We start from the raw sequence: 5532 nt of genomic DNA on the forward strand, positions 1-5532 counted from the left end.
GTCTGTGAATGTTTGGGTTCTGCAATCCTGTAGAGTAGATCTTTAGTACTTAGTGTAGATACAGGAATATAAATCCCAGTGCAATTTGCATGTAGCTAACTGTGTAAAGTTAGTCTAAGCCCTTCAGTAATTCTAGGCCAGCTGGATTCAAGAAACCCAACAATACAGAGTTCCCAGAAAACCAATCCTGTGGCCTATAGCTATTACATATAAGGTTTTAGAGCTCTTACATTAGTTTTATAGATAAATACACCTATGTATCACACACACACAGATATATAAGAAAATAAGATGATTTTTCTAGACATAAGTATATATTGCATTGCAGTAGACTCTGGTACTGATGCTGGGTGGATTCCTGCAGTGCAGAATTTGGGTTGTGAATTCTGTAGAGTAAGCTGAGCTGTATTCTGATAATGATCAAACTATTCTGAGGATGTAGAAATAATTACAAAATACTATTGTTATCACATACATAATTTAGTCAACTGTGATCTATTTACAGTTATAATGAATTAAATTTGTAAGCTTTCAACCTATACATTTTTGGCATTCAAACTTGCAGATTTATGCATTTGCACTTTATTGTTTTCTTTAAACGAAGACATAATTTTTTTCTTTCTCATAAGTCAGTGAAAAGAGCTCACAAAGATTTTGTAAAAGGAAAAATAATACAATCATGTTTTTCATGTTACTTTTAGAAAATATCATAAAGAAGGCTTTCTTCACAGTAAGGCAAATGTTAATTGTTTATACTGTTGCAGTAATGGATAATTGTTACAGAAGCAGCTTCTTACCTGAAATAAATCCACGAAAAATGTGCTTAAATTCTACTGCATGGAAATCCATTTGAACAGATGGTAGGGATTCCCATAAATGCCTGGTTAGTTATATTTCCAGTAAGGATGGGCTTTTTTCCCACTTCAGAAGGGATCAGAAATCCCTGATGCCAAGAGGTGCATTACTGGAGTCTTGCATTTGAGCTGCAGGATCCTGCTAAGGCAGCTCTACTGTCTTGGGAATCCAAGCTAACATATTTTTATGTGATAGTGCCCTATAGTTACAGCACAGCATTTAAAACCAGCTTTGGGATCTCTAACATGGGCTGTGCTCCTTGTTCAGGGGTTGTCCTGCAGTAGGGTGAGTAACCATACTTTTTGGAAAAGCAGAGATAGGGATCCCACGAGTCTTAATTCTCTCACCCTTTCCTTTGTCCTTTCCTGTTGCAGCTCACCTACAATAGAGATGTGATTCCTATTGAGTGTTGCAAGGAGCACTCCTCTAGCTCAGGGCTCTAATCAGAAGCTGTGTATCCTTACTTCCCTGGAGTGATGGTGTTTAGGATGTTCTAGTGTTGGCATGTAAATGAAGAACATAGGAAAGATCCTACATCTCAAGAGAGGCTGGAGATAAAAATGACATCATAAATTTTTTTGCCAGGATGATTTTTGGTCCTGTGTTCTCTAAATGAGAACACCTGGTCTTGCTGTTGCAGAAGTCCTAGTTTGTGCTCAGGAGCACTCCTGCTGCAGAACAGATGTCAGAATTTGACTTCTGTGAATTACCACTGACTGCAGCATTTTGAGGCTGTGTAATTTGAGCTCCAGGTTGTGATAATCAATCATGAAGTTAAGTTTGGACAAACTACTGAAATGTCTGTGGTGTACAGCAGAATACAATGCAGAAATCCCAGAGAGTCTGAGTGAATTAGCCTTACTGGGCAAAGAGGTGTGTTAGGTAAATCATAATCCTGTGTCAACAGCTCAGCATCTTTTGGAATTGGAGCAGGCATCTCCACCCAGAGCTATGTTGTACCATGTGGATGGATCAACTCCTGGCAGTCTTCTCTCAGAAGTATTTTGGTTCACTCTGTTCAAAGTACACAAAAGTACATTATATGTGACTACTCAGGTCACTGAAATTAACTTTCATTATGAATAACATCCAAAGAACTGCTGCTTTTGTCAAACATGTCCATTACAGTTTTTCCCAGCATCTCGATTCAGGCACTGTTAGTACTGTAAATACCCATTATGTGATTGGTTTCACTAATAGCTGACCAGGTCATGTGATTTAGTTGTTATCTGGTTTGTGTTTTCATTTGCTGTCATTCTTGATGGAGGTAAAATGAAATATGCCCAGTCCAGCTGCTGATCTGTCAGCTGAGTAAGGATGCACATTTCCCCTCCCATGATGTAAACATTAATTCAAAGACATTTCCAGACCCTGATGCATTCAGTAACATTCTCAGTGGCATTAGATATGTTAAAGATTTTAAGAGTTTGACTGAATGATGTGTGTAAGTCTTCTAAATCACATCTGTGGGACAATTGAGGGATTATTCCTTTGTTAGTAGTGCCAGATTTGGTGCAATGGTCTGGATTGTGAGGCAGGTCCCTAGTTGTTGGCCCATTTTTCAAAAAAATCACTGCTGATGTATTAATTAAGTAAGTTTTTTAGACACTGAAAGTGAGACTGATTGTTAGAAAGTGCCATCTCAAAAATAAGCATTTGGCTTATCTCTCTATTTCTAGTTTGAAAAAAATCAGCTGCATCCACAAGGTTCTTGCTCCTCCCTCATTGTCTCTTTTAACTCTGCTGTTCAGCAATTGTTTTGGTCTGCTTTGCTGTTGTGCAGCTTCTTGGGGTTGAATTTTTTTTTTCCCCTGGCATGCATTTTCCCCATTGGGTGTCTCAAGGTTGTTTTCTGATTTAGCTGCTCTGTGTTGTGCTCACTCCTCATCACCAGCACAGTATCCCTCCTGCTGGAGGAAAGAGAGGAATCAAGTGCAGAAAACACAGAGGTGATTCTTTACTGGAACAGCAGATGTAGGTGCACCTGCCTTTCCAACTTTTAGACAGGAAAAGAAGGCTTATGTTGCACACAGGATATACAAACAGGGACATTGACTGAAAGTCAACCATCTTTACTATTACTGATAAAAGGATTCCAGTTACTGTTACTTGCATGTTTTATTTCTATTCAGATGGTTCTTTTTCCTCCTAAATGCTATAGACACTCCATTCCCTTGATCTATGAGGTATTAATTGACCCTATCATTTAGGATTTTAGACAATTTCTTCAGATTTTGTTTTCACTTTTCTCTCAATGTATTCTGTGGTCTTGCCTCTCTTTCTTGTCATGGAAGCCAAACTAATGGGAGCTTTGCCTAGAAATTTGCCTCAGCAGCACCTCCTTTGTTTCACCAGGGCTCTTTCCAAGACCCTACAATATTCTTATCATCTATGTGCTTCCTTTGTTTGTCAAATCTTTTTATCTGAACAAGAATTTTTAATGTTTTCTAAGATACTGTTTTTGATGTCTTGCTCTGGAGTTGTAGGATTGCCATGTTTAATATTTATAGGCTTATGAATTAATTAGTTGGGGAATGCTGTATAAGAATTAGTGTACTATTAGGAAGAGGAGAGACATGAGGTTCTGCCCTCCCAAGGATGTGTTTTGTTTAAATGTGTACTTGACATGGAACAGGCTGGTTTGAGTTTGCCATTACATATTGTGGCACATGGATTCCAGCTTCTCCTGTGAAATGAACTTAGATTTTCTTTGAATTCCTATGCAGAAAGAGAAACATATTCACCCTCAAAGTATGTCATCTTCCCTGACAGCATCACTAATGAGAGCTCTTGTCACACTTGTGGCCTTGACTCCACTATTGCCCACACAGAAAATCTGTGACCTGTTCTTGAACTTGAATGAATTTGGGGGTAGCATACTCAGTGGGATTCATGGTTTAGTTTCACATTAACTCAGGTTGTAAGCTGAGTTTCCATTTTGGTGTGAAAACCCCTTATCATTGAATTGCCGTTTAGTAAATGCAACAAAATTTAATCTAATAGTGTCACTTAAATCTCCCTTTATGACGAAGTAACCATATAATAGTTCTGCACCTGCTCTGTCCCCTTCTAAAATGTGGGAGTGGGTGAAGGGCTGGAATATTGTAATTATCAGAAGTTATGTTGAGGTCCAAACATCTCATGTGGGATGCAAAAAAATGAGACAAGTTAGATGGCATGTGAGGCACTAAGATGCCTCACACTTGCACTTACTTGGAGTTCAGGTTTTGGGTTTGATTCCCTTGAATATCAGTGCTATATAATTTTGCATCTGTAATGTAAAATGAGTGTCTCCCACTGAGATCCAAGCACTCTGTGCATTTTTTTTCCACTTGGGACATTAACGTTGCTTTCCTCATCTGTAAAATGGGGCCAGTAAGCTTGTATACTCAAAAAGGCACATTATGAACATTGATGTTTGTATGTTATGCAAATTTAAACTCCTCAGTTTATTTCTGAATATGAATTTATCATATGCTCTTCTGGGCATGATTTGTCTTTGTGTCTTTTATAAGGTTGAGGATAGAGTCGTAATGAATTTTAAATAGTAGAGAACACTCTTTCAAATCACCAAATCTGTCTTTTTGCAAATACTTTATTTTGCCTGTCCCTTTTGACTTTGTCCCTCTAATTGGTTTTATTAGTTACAATAATTATTAGATCAAAAGAGACTTTGATTACCATTTGTTAAATCTGCACTGCACTAGAGAAAATCTTGGAGTTTTCTGTGCACCCACTCATGTTCAAGTGCTGATCATACTTATCTCTAACTGCAGGATCTTTGCATTATGTAGTATCTAGGCTTGATTTCGGCCATTAGCTTAGGCTGAGAGCTGGCTGTCTACCATCTATTTTAAAGGGCTTAGATGCATTATCTGCCTTTTTTTTTATTTAATGGTCTCATTTTCCATAACAATGATGAAATTTCAGTTCACTTTACAATTATTTTTTCCAAGTTATAACCCACCAGAAATGAGCATGTCTAAGTTTCCCACAAAAATCCCCAAAGTCATACCTAATATCTTTTAGTCCTTTACTGACAAAGTTTCAAGCAAAAACAGTAACTTGGCTTTGACCCTGCTCTCTTCAAAAAGGAAGTTACTTCTGAGCAGCAACATCAAAAAGAATAAATAATTGTTTTTCTTTTTGTTGTTATGATATGGATCATCTGAGCAGTTAGTGGTAAGCAAGCCGTCTTTGATTTGTTTCAGACGCCCTAGTGCTTCGTCCTCTATTTATGTCAGCATGTTCCTGTTCCCACACCAGGAAAGTAGAATCCCTTGATTAAATTCATATTTGTTTTAATCTTTCCCTGTGTCTGATCTCAAGCTCAAAGATTCTAATGAAAAAAGTAGTGTATCCTGCTGGGAAGAGTGCTGATGTCAGACTTTAGTCTGTTTGTTCTGTTCTAACCTGATAATGCTGGAAACGCTCAGAACCCAAAAGCTCAACTCCAGCAGATTCTTAAGACAAAGATATTTTGATATTTCATAGAGAGTTATAAGCAAGACTTTTTATTTGTAGAGTTAAATAAAAACAAAGCAAAAAAAAGAGAACCAAACCAAAAAGCTTTTCAACAAATACTTATGACAGAGAAATTGACCACAACAGCACAACAGTGAATTTAATTAATCTGACCTCTATTTTCTTCATGTAAAGCAGGATTTCCAAGTTCAA

The sequence above is a fragment of the Molothrus aeneus genome, chromosome 11, assembly GCF_037042795.1.
Source record: "Molothrus aeneus isolate 106 chromosome 11, BPBGC_Maene_1.0, whole genome shotgun sequence".
NCBI lineage: Eukaryota > Metazoa > Chordata > Aves > Passeriformes > Icteridae > Molothrus > Molothrus aeneus.